The following is a 19,043-nucleotide window of genomic DNA, read 5'->3' as shown; positions in this document are numbered from 1 at the left end:
TTAACATGGCAATACCTCGTTCGCCATGTCACCAGGGACACGCTAACATGGCAATAACTGGTTCGCCATGTCACTAGGAACACGTTAACATGGCAATAACTGGTTTGCCATGTCACTACGGACACGTTAACATGCCAATAACTGGTTCGTCATGTCACTGGGGACATGCTAAAATGGCAATAACTAGTTCGTTATGTCACTAGGAACACGTTAACATGGCAATAACTGGTTCGCCATGTCACTAGGAACACGTTAACATGGCAATAACTGGTTCGTCATGTCACTGGGGACACGTAAACATGGCAATAACTGGTTCGTCATGTCACTAGGAACACGTTAACATAGCAATAACTGGTTCGTCATGTCACCAGGGACACGCTAACATGGCAATAACTGGTTCGCCATGTCACCAGGGACATGTTAACATGGCAATACCTCGTTCGCCATGTCACCAGGGACACGCTAACATGGCAATAACTGGTTTGCCATGTCACTAGGAACACGTTAACATGGCAATAACTGGTTCGCCATCTCACTAGGAACACGTTAACATGGCAATAACTGGTTCGCCATGTCCCTATGGATACGTTAACATGGCAATGGTAATATCCGAATATGTGGTATTCACTCAATTGGGTGAAGCCTACTTCTACTTGGACGGACCAACCAGCTAATGTTTTTCTTTCCGTTTCTGCGATGTAAGCAGAATAGCAGACAGCAACACGCGTTTCGTGTCCATCAAAATCTCTAGACATGATGTCCTTTAAAATCCATACACATGCTTTGAATTTACATTAACGAGATACGACAGACAGCTTAGCGCTGTAAAAGTGTCATATTATAGATATGCATGTAGTTTTTAAATGCAGTTACTTTAACTCGGCGACTGGCTGATGTTACGGCTTGCGTTGCCTGTGCGTCCGTGGTCTCACTGAGGGGGATATCGATCCGGAAGAGGGGGGTAACTCATACACACAATTATGCCATCCTCGTCTTCCATTTGGCTGAAGTAGTTCAAAGATTTTTTTAGATGCAATTACGCTCAATTAGATAACTCCTAAAACATATCAGAGAGTCTAAACCGAAGATGACAACTAGCTCGTCTTCAAAGAAGATAGAAAGGAAAACCCAATTACTCTGCCGAACCCCCGCGCCACGCCTTATTTCTGGCCAGATAATGCTTGACTTTGGTAAGATTTTATACCTCAGTGTAGCCGTCTACGCATTCATTACCAATGGACAACGCGCTTGCCTGTGTCTAGATGTTTTTCCTCTGTCAACAACATAATCACCCTAATCGTTGTGTATCGGCCTCAGACAATGTTATTGACCCCAGCTAGAGGTCCAACAGTTGTAGCTTCAATGCTGTGCCCTTCCTCCTGGACAGTGTTAACTGTGTTTTTCTATTAGTAAAAAACACAATTTCAGGGTTGTTATTGATGTATATAGATATGTATTATCCAAAGGGTAGATTTTTCGGCAGGATAAAGCCAACGGATAAAATCTATATCCGTTGGGGTCATATGCGGATGGAGATGCAAATATCAAAGGTCAACAAGGGAATACTGTCAGTGTTTACGAACAACATGGCGTCGCCCTTGTCATTCGGCGATAGAGTCAGAATTAACCATCGTGAATCTGGAGAAATCATTATCAAAAGACTAGTCCAAAAGACTGAAAATCAGTGTCTAACTGTGGCGTAGCTAAAGGATTTTACAAGTTTTGCCAACTTTGGAGATATAAATTGCGAAACAATTTAGCGAGAATACAAGCCTAGCGGAATCAGTTTCCATATCTGAACTTATAGACCTCTACGGCTTGGAACCTTTTCTACAGTTTGATTTGGGCGGAAGCTGTCCGAATTGTTACCTTGTTCGTTTTGTCGATGTGTGAACATGCGTGCTGACTGCACTTCGTAACGTTAGACAAGACAGGGAAACTCTAACACAAAAGTGACGTCTCCTAAGACTGTGGTTAGAGTAGCTTCCCTTTGATGAAAGGCAGTTACTCTATCGGACAGACCGATGGATTGCCGCGAAATGTAAGTCGAAGAAATTTGTGTAGGCAATTAATGTTTTGCCTCTATGTAGTTACGCCGCTCAGTAAGGCTTGGACGGGTAACTCGGGTACTCGGGTACTCGGGTCGGATGGGTACTGAGTAGGACCCGGGTACCCACAGGACTACCCGAACCCATGGTTAGTCACGTGATATATTGTTTAATGACAAAAAGTATCTAAAACTCTATGTTTAAACTACACGTCACTAATGTTCGGGATTCTTCCTGACTACTCCGCCCATTCCTTCTGACTTTTATATGTTTGAATAAAAATAAAACTTCAGTCAACTTCAGTGTATACACCAGGTCGTGTGATGCATATTTTACCAGAGCTACGGTCAAATTTTCCCAATCGGAGAGTTTGTACGTATACCTAGCTCTTGAGACCTACAGCAAGTACCCTAGTCCTGCACCATGACCGTGGAATATATTTATTTTATGATAAAAACATAATCTAGAAATGCATACAAAAGCAAGTCTAGCCAGCTCAAGCTAGCGCTATTCCACACTGAAATCAGCAGAGGGATTTTTTTTTAGAGTCAAGAAGGATCTTGTGTAATATAAGATTTAATGGACTAAATGATAGTCTACGAGTACCCGAGTAGGGTCGGGTAATAGAGGGATGGGCACCCCGGTAGTAAATTTGGACTCGTCCCAGCCCTAACGATCAGTAAGAAACAGCTTCCATTTGGAACTTTATTGACTGTTGTCACTGTCCGACGGACACGTCACCCGACTTCTGACGTGATCTATATTAATGCGCACATTCAAGGAAATTTGCAATGATTAAGTAATGTTTGTGAGAGATGAGAAGAGCACAGAACTGAAGAATGACACCATAATGATAAAGAGGTTATCACGCTTGTATTTTGGGGCAGGGTAATATCCTGTATTGGGAATGAACATTATGTATTTATCTCGTCAAGCCTCGCTAAATACAATCGTTATTCCTAACACATGATAGTTCCCTCCCCAAACACATTGTCCAGGTAAAAGTTGTCAATTACGTTGTTTGTTTTACACGGGTGCGATTCGTGGAGTTTAACGACCTGACATGCATCGTATCTATTTTGTCAAGTGCGGCTTCTATACCTTTCTGAAAACAACGAATTCCTGCCACCGTCCAACACTTCTTCAAGATCTGCATACTCATGATTGAGTGACGTATTATAGGGTTGCTACTTCTTACTGCTGACACTTTGACCTATTATCTTAATCATTCATTGATCGCAGGTAATCATTTACTAATTTCAAAATTTAGTTCCTTGCGAACCTATTTCTGGGTTAACCTCTCCGCTGTTAATTTGAAAACACCTCGTAACAATGCATACACAAGGCTAGGTCAGCTGGCAGGGGTGGTGGTGACCCGCAGCAACTTGGGTAGCCAACCTGTCCTCAGACCGAGACGTCCTCTTCTCCCTAGTTGATGGTTGGGTTGATGTCGTACTCGTCACTGGACCAAGGTTCATACCGCCAAGATCACCCAATGAGGATTAAGTCTTATAGATAAGCAATATCAAAAAGGGAAAATGGCATTAACATCTACTTAACATCTACATCTACATTAACTTGTAATTATAATAGTGTAACTATTCGTAGCATGTATAATGCGAGGTTTAAATGGTAATTAATTTGCTTTTTTGTCAAAATATTCGCCTCTCTACGAAGCCGTGTTCGCCTTAAAGCTTCATTTCAGCCCAGGACAGTATTACTCTTCGCCTCTGTACGAAGCTGCGACAGTCTTCTATATACGGACCGATGTTAGTGTTCGTCACTATACGGACCGATGTTAGTGTTCGTCACTATACGGACCGATGTTAGTGTTCGTCACTATACGGACCAGTGTTAGTGTTCGTCACTATACGGACCGATGTTAGTGTTCGTCACTATACGGACCAGTGTTAGTGTTCGTCACTATACGGACCGATGTTAGTGTTCGTCACTATACGGACCAGTGTTAGTGTTCGTCACTATACGGACCGATGTTAGTGTTCGTCACTATACGGACCAGTGTTAGTGTTCGTCACTATACGGACCGATGTTAGTGTTCGTCACTATACGGACCAGTGTTAGTGTTCGTCACTGTAAGGATAAATGTGAGTGTTCGTCACTATACGGACCGATGTTAGTGTTCGTTACTGTAAGGATAAATGTTAGTGTTCGTCACTATACGGACCAGTGTTAGTGTTCGTCATTATACGGACCAGTGTTAGTGTTCGTCACTATACGGACCAGTGTTAGTGTTCGTCACTATACGGACCAGTGTTAGTGTTCGTCACTGTAAGGATAAATGTTAGTGTTCGTCACTATACGGACCGATGTTAGTGTTCGTCACTATACGGACCAGTGTTAGTGTTCGTCACTATACGGACCAGTGTTAGTGTTCGTCACTGTAAGGATAAATGTTAGTGTTCGTCACTATACGGACAAGTGTTAGTTTTCGTCATTATACGGACCAGTGTTAGTGTTCGTCACTATACGGACCAGTGTTAGTGTTTGTCACTATACGGACCAGTGTTAGTGTTCGTCACTGTAAGGATAAATGTTAGTGTTCGTCACTCAACGATGCATTTTCGTCTTCATCTATGTACGATGCAGTGTTAGTCTCAATCTTTATTTCCACGTACTGAAGAGGCCACAGGCCTATAGTACAATTTGAAGAATATACAATTTTATACAATTTATGTACATATCTCACCAAATCACCTCACGTCATTCCACATCGCATCTCAACACAGTCACATAATTTCACACATACAGTACAATACCATTCCCTGTAATTTCATAATTTCTATTTTACCATGTCACAACTTGTTATATCATACAACATATTCTATAACATCATATCATATTTTATCATTATTGTAAGATCATACTATATAGTATTATTTCATATACCATTATCATATCATAACATGCCATACATACCATCGTACCATATATCACACCTATATTATATCACATTTCAACATGTCATATCAAACAACACATTAGCAATTTCATAGCTTGTCCCATCATATCTTATCATATCATACCATATAATGCCACGTCATTCCATGCCAATTTATATCATATCAATCAATCAATATTTATTCAACACTGGAAGACCACAAGCCATATAATATGTACACTAAAAAACAGTATTTACACAATTTCTATAATACACATAACATATTGCATCATATCCCCTCATGTATCATATCACACCACAACACTTATCATATCATATCACATCATGTCATGTCACATCATATCATTTCGTAAACATATAACTATACTAAACCATTTGTAATATCACGTCCCACAATATCATATGACAGCCTAATAGTTTAATACCATTTCTAACTCTTTTGTTTGTAGTTTATACAGATGGCAAATATCTATTAATATGTACTTAATGTATATACACAATAGTTTCCTAATACCAAGCAGCTAAGATTATTCTTTCATAAGGTTCTGTCGGTATAAAGAGGCATAATATATGTACATGGAAACATTTTGTAAGATACTTCTTTTTGTGTTTGACAGCAGTGTAACAAATTTAATAATATTAGGGTACCTGTAATAATAAGCTTGCAGGTATTTTTCTCTAAGGTGTAAATACACCGGACATACAAGTAAGAAATAAATTCATCTTCTACTGAGTTTAAACTACATAGATTACAGATTCTTTCTTCACGAGGAATGTTTACATAGCGTCCCTGTTTCTATTAAAAGGTCGTGAGAAGAACATCTAAGACGTGAAAGAGCCGTTCGAATTTTTTTAACATTAACTTTTGATAAATAATCTTCCATAATTATTTTTGATTTTAACATTTTGTAATAAAAGCACTTGTTTGTTAGAGTCAATGATGCAGTCCAAGATTGCAAATAAATATCCTTTAATCTCTGGGTCACACATGCGTACGTAGGTGATGATGGGAAGTTTTGTAATTATCATATTACATAATTACATTGAATATCCTTTAATCTCTGGGCTAATGAAAGTATAAACATTGACTTGGAATACACATTTTGGTTTTGCCAAATATCAACAAAGCCACAACTGAAAAGTAATTCTCTAACACCTGTAACCCAGTTTCTTTTCCCATTATTATCATAAACTATCATCATATTATCAAACTTTTTTGGCAATCTATATGAGGGCATGTCAATAAGTCTCAGCCAGTATTTAATAACTTTTATATTTGAATATACATAGAGAGGGAATCTTCCACATTCTCCATACACCACCAAGCTGGAAGTGTTTATTTTAACACCTAAATACTTTTTGCAAACATATAAATGAATCTTTTCCATGGCATCAAAGTGCTGTAAACCCCAGACTTCTGCCCCATATAACAAATTGGGGAGTATCTTTATATCAAATATTTAAAAAAAAGATTGATGGGAAATGGTTTCTAAAACTTTCAAACTCTTATGGATACTTACAAAGGCCTTTCTAGCTTGTAAAGCAGCTTGATACAAATGTTTATGCCATGACAAGTTTCTACTGAAGTAAACACGAAGATATTTATAAAATCTTGTAGTTTCTATTTTTTGTCCTTTAAAGGACCTATATTCTTTACTTGCTGAATGACCTCCATTCTTAAATACCAAAACTTTTGTTTTACTCATGTTTACTGTTAGCTTCCATTTATTGCAGTAACTTTCAAGTTCATTAATTTGACACTGCAGTCCTTTGATTGTTGATGAAAAGAGAGCAATATCATCTGCAAATAAAAGTAAAAATATCTGTGTAATATCTGGATGGAGCTGAACACCATAATTACAGTTGGTATTCATTTGTACAGCCAGTGTTAGTCTTCGTCACTGTGTGATGCAGTGTGAGTCTTCATCTATGTACGATGCAGTGTTAGTCTTCGTCACTGTGTGATGCAGCGTTAGTCTTCATCTATGTACGATACAGTGTTAGTCTTCGTCACTGTGTGATGCAGTGTGATTCTTCATCTATGTACGATGCAGTGTTAGTCTTCGTCACTGTGTGATGCAGTGTGAGTCTTCATCTATGTACGATGCAGTGTTAGTCTTCGTCACTGTGTGATGCAACGTTAGTCTTCATCTAGGTACGATACAGTGTTAGTCTCGCTGTACATATGCATAAGGACATAGATATACTAACAAAATCTCGAGTGCCATTGGAACATATGCCTACAATATCTGTAAGAACTTGAAGTTTGCACGCGCTAAAGCAAAAAGTCACGCATTCCTAACACTTATCTATAGAAATCCGCACGTTTGTCCACACCCGAGAGTAGATGAGGTTTGTCTTCACCCTGGAGTAGATGTTGTTGGAGAACAGGTGGAGTTGGCGAACATGCGTCAGCTTAAGTTCTCCTGCATGATATACAGACTGGGTGAAGTTCCTGATTGACGTGGGTCATATCAGCACTACCCTGCATGCAGGCGGAGATGTCAGCACACAATCAGTACATCAGCTCATTCAACTGGTGTTCATGTGAGGACTTTCAGTGACGTGTAGATTGAGTCAGTCAGTGAGTATGGTTTTACGCCGCTTTAGCAATATTCCAATAATATCACGGCGAACTCTTTAACCTATAGGCTACCCGACCGCCCGAATGACATTTAGAAGCGATGCACATAAAGAATTTTATTGATGTCATCTTCTTTATCATGAGGAACACAACCATTCCTACTCCTTCATCAGACTAATGATAGCTATGAGGCAGACAACATATATATGTCACTGTAAGAACAACCACAGTAATAAGATAACAAAGATGGAAACATTTGTCCTGATGTTATGTGGGAATTATTAACATCACATAAATGTTTCTCTATACCATGCATGTCATCTGGAATCTAGCTGTATCAGCCAGTATAGTACAGACCATGTGGCATTCGGGGAGGAATGGCTTCTGATTGTTATAAGAGGGCAGGGAGCTGGGCCTTTGTCAGACAATGCATACAACTGATTCCAACAACTGCATGGGTTTTAGCAGGTTAACATTCGAAACGGTATGGACAATAAGAAAATAGCAAAGCCAATCAGATATAGAATGAAATTGATAATTTGACACACAGCTGTAGACTGAAAATCATACATTACTATATACATACATGACTATCTATCGAGAAGACCTTTCCCTCAGTTATCATACAACACTATCTACACGTGGGACTTTCTATCATGGAGCCCTTTCTATCATGCAACACTATCTATCATGCTATCCAGTCAACAAAAGAGTTTCGGCCCACTTGGGGTTTATGTGGCATGGGAAATGGGTACAGCATGGGTTCGGATTTGTCCATCGGCACCAACAGTCCAGAGTGGGAAGACACGTATCGCCCATATGTGACCTATAAGGACCTGTGAAGGTGTCTACGTTTTTTTCCCAAGCATGTATATCATAAGCAACAGTAGCGGCATCACCATCGATGTATGTTTTAATTAAGGTATATATGTTCCACATATCATGAAAATACGTGTAGTATTTTCGCGAATACTAATACTTTGGAAATTATGATTGAAGTCATTCTATATTTACTGAGCTATTCATTTTCTAATTAATTATTATGAGTTTATGAATAACTTGTTTTTCGAGCAAATGTTGTGAGCACAATTTATCATGGAGCACAATTTATGCTCACTATCTATCATGCATCACTATTTATCATGTCAAACTTCCCACCATGCAACATAATATGTCATGCATCACCATCTATCATGCCAAACTTCCAACCATGCAACATAATCTGTCATGCATCACCATCTATCATGCCAAACTTCCCACCATGCAACATAATCTGTCATGCATCACCATCTATCATGCCAAACTTCCAACCATGCAACATAATCTGTCATGCATCACCATCTATCATGCCAAACTTCCCACCATGCAACATAATCTGTCATGCATCACCATCTATCATGCCAAACTTCCAACCATGCAACATGATCTGACATGCATCACCATCTATCATGCCAAACTTCCCACCATGCAACATGATCTGTCATGCATCACCATCTATCATGCCAAACTTTCCACCATGCAACATAATCTGTCATGCATCACCATCTATCATGCCAAACTTTCCACCATGCAACATAATCTGTCATGCATCACCATCTATCATGCCAAACTTCCCACCATGCAACATGATCTGTCATGCATCACCATCTATCATGCCAAACTTCCCACCATGCAACATAATCTGTCATGCATCACCATCTACGAGGAAGGGCATTGTGGAGCCGGGCTGACACATGTAAACAATGCCGAAGTTCTGTGTTTTCTGTTCTAAACGTTGCACCTTGGTTTCCACTACTAATGTGAGCAGCATGCAAGCCATGAAATAGTGTGCTTACCGTGACTGACGTGAATCGACGGCCTGGGACGTGATATGGCGTCAGCGAGGGAAGGCGAAGGAGGGGCAACATACACCTGGAATACTGATGAGTGCTGCATTAAACAACAAACAAACAAACAAACTAAAACTCTTCAATACTCTTCAATACTTAATAAACAACATTTATACGTACATACGCATGCGCACGCAGGCCCACGCACCCACACCGTGTATCGTATCTATCATGTCGCACTTCCTACGATCTACCCTCATCTACCATCCAGCACAATTTATCATGTCACGCAACATCCGTCGCACAACACTATCAATAACACAGCACCACCTATCACGCAGCACTACCTATCACGCACCACCACCTATCACGCAGCACCACCTGTCATGCAGCACCACCTATCACGCAGCGCCACCTATCATGCAGCACCACCTATCACGCACCACCACCTATCACGCACCACCACCTATCATGCAGCACCACCTATCATGCAGCACCACCTATCACGCACCACCACCTATCACGCACCACCACCTATCATGCAGCACCACCTATCATGCAGCACCACCACCTATCATGCAGCACCACCTATCATGCATCCACCTATCATGCAGCACCACCTATCACGCACCACCACCTATCAGGCACCACCACCTATCACGCACCACCACCTATCACGCACCACCACCTATCATGCAGCACCACCTATCACGCAGCACCATATATTATGCAGCGGTATCTATCCACTAACCTACCAACCATGCATCACTTTATTCAATGCAGCCCTATCTATCATGCAAGCCTAGCTATAATGCATCTATCCATCACCTCTCACTTGGCCGAGCGCCCTGAAGAAAGTAGTCCATAAGTAGGAACATTAGGAGTAGTAATAATTGACGTGGACACATCGAGAAGGCACCTATCTTTAAACACGTCAAGAGGAATATAATTAATATATGAAGCTATTAACGGTTGAAAATAAATGTGATATGATAGCGACGAGACACCGCAGCAGTTTGAAAGAGATCTACTTTATGTACAGACAGACACATAATCTTCGCGTGTTAGTTATGTGTAATCATACCCTACCTACCCCACGAAAAGCTCAGAATGCAAACAGATTTGAAGAGATTTATTAAAACAAAACTACGTCATGATCCAGTGCGCGAACGTCTTTGTCGTAATACTTCTGTGCTAAGGAAATATTTCGAGCTCATAAAGTCGGTAAGAATTATCTATCAAGTAGGTGGATGTTGAGTACACTTTCAGCGTATTCCAGACCACCAGTGAAGGCTGTAGGACCCTCTCTTGCAGGCTCGTGTAACAGTTCGCTTCAGACCAACAGGAGTTCGGACACTGGGGCTCTGAAAGTTATAGCATTGCAGAAGAGGGTCTCAGAAAAGTTGAGGATGTCTACACTTGCCCAGCAGATTTGAATCAAGCTTAGATAAAGTCTGGAAGAGTTAACGGTCACTGATCATTGGGTGATGCTGTGTAGCAGTGCTATGTCGTTTCAAAATACGCCACAAAAACGTTATTCAAGCAGCCGAAGTGGAGCACGGCCCTGTTTCATCTGTGTATACTATCTTAGCATTCTTACCCCGTAAACCTGCATCCCTTGCGGAGCCCAATAATGTCTTGCCCTGATGAAATAAGCCCCTACCGACAAGACTATACGACGTTAATTGAAGTCAGTCTAAGAAGTACTAATTGTGACGCTGGGTGAAAGGTAAATGAAAAATCTATTGACATGTTGGGAAATTAACCAGGGAAAAACGGACAGTTGCTACCTTGTGCAGAGGCAATGTATAAGACGGATCAGCCACAGTGTTGTTGATTCTTTTATCTCAAGCGGTACAACACGAGGTACTGTTCACCTATCACTTATCGTGTTGTGTTGCTGTTAGAATATAAATGTTTACCCGTTGTGGAAGCAGTTTTCTGTGTTAACGTATTGTTGAATGTAGTTCCAGATGGGCGGGAAGTCCAGCATCTTTCAACCCAATTCCCTCTTATTTGTTTGAAGAATCACTTTCCATGGAAATGGAGTTTTCAAAACTACTGAAGATGGTGATAAATCTGTATCCGTGTGTGATGTATCTCTCTCCGTGCAAACCTCTCTCTGACACAAATCCATTTGTTTCTGATCAAAGAGTATTTTTTCTGAGTTTTCCACCGGGAATAGCGGTTCAGAAACGTCAAATGTTGCAAAGTAATAAATTGTTTTCTAGATTGTAATCTCAGATTTCCAAAAAGCTCTTTTGATTTGTTATGTATGCACGTGATTTATCCCACTTGTCTGAAAAGGACATCCACTCTTTGCGATAATCTTCAAATCTATCCCTTTTGTAGGACGACGTGTTAAGGTTCAGCAAATACCTGACCAGCACATGTGTTAGACAATTTGATACCTTTCTCCGTGTTGAGATGGACTGAGCAATGTTGGCATCCAGTTTCGGAAGGGGATGATATTTTTTTCCGGTTTTAGATTCATTACATTTATGATGACTTATGGATGATGCCTGTATTACATAACTCCGAGAGAGATGTTTTCCATTGTTAATAATACGGAGATATAATACCGGGGTTTTTTCCAGCCACGAAGTGGAAGGTGATATAGGAATGGGTGTTGTCCGTCCGTCCGTCACGTTTCGCTTCCGGAGAAGAACTAAAGAACCATGAGAGATATCATAACCAACCTTGGCACATAGGTAGGTCTAGTGGTGAATTGGTGCCTTTTGATAGCTTGGGATTTTTCGAGTTTCCATGGCAACAACTTTGACTTAGACTGAAAATGGCGGTAGTGCTCCACACAGCCGGGCATGTCATTTTGGCTGGATATATGAGAACTCCAGGCTTGTTGAAAATTGATTGGATGTATTTACTGGGATCTCTAGCCACGTAATTATGATATTCAAATCAAACATGAGCTCAGTAAGAACTGATTCGTTGTCAAATTTCGTCTTTTAAGGCATCTTCATAATTTTAATTCCACTTGAGCCAATTGTAGACACTATCGTGTTTTTAAGAGTCGTGAAACTGCACAATTTATGAGATGGAATATATATTTGACAAAGTTGGATGTCTTGTTGGTGCTTTATTACCGAATGGAGAAATATAACACACAAATTCAACGTTAATATTTGCCTATTCGGGCTGTTATCTATAATGGGTTTGACGCCTACGAGTCACTGAACAGAGTTAACTGTTTTGAGACAATACTGTTTATTTTGTTATATATTATTACGCAAAGAAAATAGTATACAAGGGTATAATATTTTCTAGGAACCTAACTCGGAATAAGCACTTAACGAACTCTTCGTTGCAAATTTTAAAAAAGCATCGTTAGATATCTTTAAATATCTGTCGAAACTTAGACCCTTGCTATATGATGTTTTCTGTAAAGATTTAGATAGTAAATTAAATTGTATGGTGCTGAAATATGTGGACAAGATATTGACTCAGTACTTAGCAGTTATTGAAGACGTTCATGTTCAGGCATGTAAATCTTTTTTCGGTGTGAAGTCAACTCCAAATCGTGTTGTACGTGGTGAGTGTTGGAGATACGCTGTATATATTTCTGCCTACATGCGGTGTATATAATAATGGTATAATTATCCATACCAGACTCACGGCTACCAAAGAAATGCTATAATTTGATATTGTTAGATATGAGTCATGGTAAAAGCATTTGGGCTTCAAAGTTAAGACATGTATTATTTAAAATGGTATTTGGCTTTGTTTGGGATAGTCAGTGTATTAGTAGCATCAAATCATTTTTATCAGAATTTATGGTAAGAGAAAATGTATTTATCAGCAAGATTGGCATGTATCCTTGTCACATGGTGCAAAAATATTCAATTCAATTACATTCAATGTATAAATCTATTGTGTGTCACGAATGTTATATTAAGCATATTTCTATTCATATGTTTCGTGTACCTTTGGCTTAGTTAAGGTGCAGTTTTCACTCAACTAAACATTGAGATTGGCAGATATGCAAATGTTCCAAGAAACGAAAGGTTTTCCAATGTTTATGGAGTATCATTTCTTGTTTTGTATGCACGGTGTTTGCCGAATTCCGTGAACAGTATATTCCAACTAACTACTTTGTATATCCAAAATAACATAAATTCAATGTCTTGATGCCAAGTGATAAATTTAATATCATAAGAAATGGGGCTATGTATATTTATAAGTCTATGCATTCAGGATACAACTGCTGATGTGAAATTGAATTACAGCAATGGCTGCAGTACGGCTGCTGGAACATGGGCGATGGACTCCCTTACCTTGCTGAGTAAACAACAAGACACCTTACGCCTACTCGCCCTTCCTAATGTTTGTGCGTGTTTTCATGAATACACTAAGTGTGCTTTATAATGCAGTAGAAACGTTGTCAGATAAATAAAGAAATATGCCCACCATACGCGCTCTGTGTCAGTCCTAATGGATGAGCTGCTTCAACTTATAGCCCACGTAACAAACATAACATAACTGTTCCTTTTGCCAGAACAAATACGTTTCAAAAATCGATTTAAGTGTAGCAAGAAGTATTTATCACTAGCTACTTCTCTATTGTATATCGTTTCGCAACCCGTTTATTTATTTAATACATGTTGGTTATAGCACGAAACGTCTTAGTTATATTTTTTTATTTTAGTTTTGGTAGTTTATGATTTTGATGGAAATCAATAATATTCCATGTAAATGCAACCGTTTAATAATATTAAATAACTTCCACAGATAAATTCAATATGTCTGTCATTGACATCGTTTAATTAGCTACTGTCATTGGATTTCATATATTTAGTATCTTGAGTGCCTCTCTATGTTATATATAACTACGTGTTAATGCATCACATATCTTTAACAAATGTACCTTGAGTGCCTCTCTATGTTATATATAAATACTGTTAATGCATTACATATCTTTAACAAATGTACCTTGAGTGCCTCTCTATGTTATATATAACTACGTGTTAATGCATTACATATCTTTAACAAATGTACCTTGAGTGCCTCTCTATGTTATATATAACTACGTGTTAATGCATTACATATCTTTAACAAATGTACCTTGAGTGCCTCTCTATGTTATATATAACTACGTGTTAATGCATTACATATCTTTAACAAATGTACCTTGAGTGCCTCTGTATGTTATATATAACTACGTGTTAATGCATTACATATCTTTAACAAATGTACCTTGAGTGCCTCTGTATGTTATATATAACTACGTGTTAATGCATTACATATCTTTAACAAATGTACCTTGAGTGCCTCTCTATGTTATATATTACTACTGTCAATGCATTACATATCTTTAACAAATGTACCTTGATTGCCTCTGTATGTTATATATAACTTCATATTAATGCATTACATATCTTTAACAAATGTCCTTTGAGTGCCTCTCAATGTTATATATAACTTCATATTAATGCATTACATATCTTTAACAAATGTGCTTTGAGTGCCTCTCAATGTTATATATAACATCATGTTAATGCATTACATATCTTTAACAAATGTCCTTTGAGTGCCTCTCAATGTTATATATAACTTCATATTAATGCATTACATATCTTTAACAAATGTCCTTTGAGTGCCTCTCAATGTTATATATAACATCATGTTAATGCATTACATATCTTTAACAAATGTACTTTGAGTGCCTCTCAATGTTATATATAACTTCATGTTAATGCAGTTTGGATTCACGTTAATGTAGTCAGTAATCAACCAAGGTCCACGAATCTTACCCCGGGTAGATATGCGGGTCACAGGACGGGAAAGGAGGGAAACAAAATTAGATGATAAAACATTCATTGTTCATAAGAAATGCTTTGAACGAACGAAAAGGTATATGCAAGAGTCAGGTCTGTGAACTGAACACACACGTTGAGTTTTCTTTACTTTTTCGCCCTAACCTTGCGATTCCTATATATCTAATATAGATCGCCTACTGAGGTCTCTAAAAGAGCGTGATGGAAGTGGAGACTAACATCATTGTGTCGCCGTTTCCTCACGTGTACCTTGCTTTGCCGACCATCGGGGAAATGCAGTTTCTGACTTTATCACCAAACAACCATTCCTTTGTTTTCTTTGCATGTGTCAAACATGTTCTAGTCTTTATACAATTGCTAGTGGTCAAGTCAGATCTGTTACAGTGAAAACACCGCGACTGACCAGGTAGACTAATTTCTCGGTAACCTGCAGTCTCTCCCTTTGACAACCTGTCACCAAAACGTCTCCAATGTTTGTTTAATCAGATGAGCTACAGAAGACATAGCGCCTTCCACCAGAGAAGAGTCTGGCTCAGTGGGTGTGTGCTTGGTCGCCATCAAGTATTCAGCAGCAGTAGCAGGTATGTCGGGTTCATTTACACCTCCAGTCAAGACACTAATGAGGCACCTGCTGTACGACCTTTTGATTTATGCAGTCAAAAGTCTGACCATTATTTAGTAGGGTCAGACAACGGTCAGAACCACAATATAACCAATTTCATGTCTCAGGTGTGCGTTTAAAGCAAGATCAAATCAACTGGCGACTTACAATTTACAATACCTCATTAGTCCGTATTGACAAATACCTATGAGGTATCTATACACGAGCTGGTCTTTGTCAGGAGCGTCTCTTCATCAATGGCATGATTTATGTTGACACACGGACGGTAATGAAATTGTTATTGATATACCACAATCAAATATGGACAGCTTGCAAGGGCACCGTATTGGGGACTGAAAAATATTCCAGCGTTTAATATTCTGGGCCTATTTGAGTGTGTTAAGGAGGGGTGTGTGGGGGGCTCGAATCTGCGTTAGTGACAGGATATTTTTGGTCACTGCTTCCAACAGTCCTGTTTCACCCCAGAGAGTAGCGGAACAGTAAAACATGTTTAGGAGACCCTGACTATCTGGCGAATTTTGCATGTCTAAACCCGAGTCAAAATTATAGTTTTCAAATATTTTCAAGAATAAATTACACTTTTCCAAATAATTCACAGTAGCACCCCCTCTTTCACCCCGCTGTCAAATAATTGTTTACTTAATCAATGAAGGGAAAGTTCTTACTGATAGTTCGTCTTTGTTGGTATTGAGGAGGCGTGTAAGACAATGTTGATTAGTTCAATAGTAAATGGCTTTCCATCGGCATGATAGTACTTCCCTCCCGAAGTTCTCTCCACCGTAATGCATTATATATCATTATATGAAAAGGTTCCGCTCCAGGACATTGGCTATCAGTTGAAACAGTTATAATACGATTTATTAAACTGTCAACAAGACTTGGGAAACATCGCCTGCCAAAATGAGAAAGCACAATTTAATGATCTTGTTGTTTAGTTTCTTATCAAAAGGCACTGTGAATTTGTCAGTCCCCCCAGTACAGTCTGGAGGGGACACGGGGCTCCCAGTCGTCTAAAGCGCCGCAATTCGCTGTGCAGAGTGGCGTCCCTTTGGGACACCAGAAACCTATGAGTTCGAATCCCGGATGGCCACGATTAGGTTTCCAGATTTGTCAGCTCTATACCCGTGCTCGTCGGTTTCACCAAAATGGTAAAAGTATGAGAATCCCACATTTAGCTGACACGCCGTGATATAACTGGAATACGGTTCAAAGCGGCGTTAAACCCAATTTTACTCACTCACTCCTGCCTGGCACTTAACTAATGTTAATGTATAAATATACAAAATACACACTTGATGTGAAAACAAAGGATGTAGAGATCGTCTAGCCTAAAGCTGAGTACGAAACAATTACTGAAGTCACATGATAAGATATTGATCGACAATTGTTTCTGGTGGCGTGGGTCCATGTTTTACAATCGGAAAGTACTGCGGGAGTCTAAGGGACGCAACTCCTGGAAGCTTGAGATGGCTTTCGACCGGATGTTTCTCTCTGGCCAATTTCCACCGAAGCCTTTATAGCGTTCGAAGTCAGCGCACATCATTATTGTAGCAGCACGCCCGCTGACCTGGAACCACGGTAATCTGTTTCAGCTTAGATGTAACCAACAGCACGACAACCCAAGGGTCGTAACTCTGAAACTACTGAGGTGCAACCGTACAATTAAATTACATTTCTCTATGAGCGGCTGTGAGGGACAGAGCGTGGATACTTTCATGCTTTGTTGGTATAATTCATTTCCTCTATGCCGTTCTCAAAAGTGACAATGAAATGAACATAACGACCACTGATCTGTTTCGACTTCCGAACGTCCATATTTGTTTTTTTTTCATCATCTTAATCATCAAACAAAGACAGTGTTTTATCATCATCATCATCATAGATTTTACATTCGCTGTGCAGAGTTGCGTCCCTTGGGCATGCCAGAAACCTATGATTGTGGGTTTGAATCCCGGTTCGACCAGATTATGTTTCTAGGTTTGTCAGCACCATACCCGTGCTCGTGGGTTTCACCGAAAAGTCTGAGACCTGCATTTCTTCGGGCTTTCCTCCCACATTATGCTGACACGTCGCGATATAACTGGTGTTAAAAGCGGCGTTAAACCAAACTCACTCACTCACCCATAGTTTTTACAGACTTTAGCAGATGGGGTCGGGGGGGGGGGGGGGGGGGTGCGTCTGGAGTACAGTATGATCATGATCACCATCCTCATTGAAATTAAAATCATCATTAATATTAACATCATTATTAATATTAACATCATTATTGATACTGGCAGTAGTGGCAGTAGTATCAGTGGTACTGGTAGCCGTAATTGTAGCATTACAGTCAATGTCCGCCATCATCAGCCATGGAACAAATAACGTTGATGTAATTATCCCGGAATCCCCCGAGTATGCCCACAAATGACTGGACCTGATTAGTGCCAATTACAATTAGCATGTTGTGAATTGCAGCAATCTAGGACTAGAAGAAACCGGCGCGGTACACGCTATTCCAGGGGCAGCGGACTCTGGGTATATCAGGAACACATTCCTAAAGCCCTGGTAGTTCCTTATAACCAGGTTTCACTGTTCATGTTCGCCGCACCTGGCTCCTGTAGCAACCGATTACTTCATTATCATCCAAAAGATTCAACTGTCGGTGTTTCTCAACTCATTATTTCATCCGTGAAGATCCGGGGTAGAATAGGTCTTCAGCAACCAATGCTTGTCATAAGATGGCGACTAACGGGATCGGGTGGTCAGGCTCGCTGACTTGGTTGATGCATGTCATCGTATCCCAATTGCGTGGATAGAGGCTCATGATATCAATTACTGGATTGTCTGGTCCGGACTCAATTATTTACAGACCGACGTCATACAGCTGGAATATTGCCGAGAGCGGCGTAAAACAACAAACAAACAAACAGATAAATTCATAATTCAGGGTGGGACTGGTGATGATGGTGATTCTGGATGCCAATACGTCCTTAGTGTTTTTTTCATATCGTAACGTCCGAGCCAGACTCAGTGCGGGCTGCTATTATGATGTGAGATGGATATTGGGGCAAGACACTCTCCGCTTACCTTCCATGAGGAGCTGTCCAGGTGCCTAAAGATGTTGCAGTCGTTTGACTCAATGACCACCCTACCACAGCTGACCATCACCGCTGTGTTCGCGACCATGAGCACATAAACATCAAGCTTATTGCTAACTGTTGTATGCTCGGAACTGCTAAACATACTTCATACGTCAACCGTTACGC

General features: G+C 39.9%; 1 pseudogene; it reads right to left on the bottom strand.

Moving 5' to 3' along the window:
- Positions 1 to 5,495: 5,495 nt before the first annotated feature.
- The window catches only part of LOC139458261 (uncharacterized), a 66,367-nt pseudogene continuing 52,819 nt past the window's right edge, over positions 5,496 to 19,043 (bottom strand).

This window comes from Haliotis cracherodii, unplaced genomic scaffold, assembly GCF_022045235.1.
Source record: "Haliotis cracherodii isolate W230 unplaced genomic scaffold, xgHalCrac1.p SCAF_1, whole genome shotgun sequence".
Lineage (NCBI taxonomy): Eukaryota > Metazoa > Mollusca > Gastropoda > Lepetellida > Haliotidae > Haliotis > Haliotis cracherodii.
This window is presented reverse-complemented; position numbering and strand designations above follow the sequence as displayed.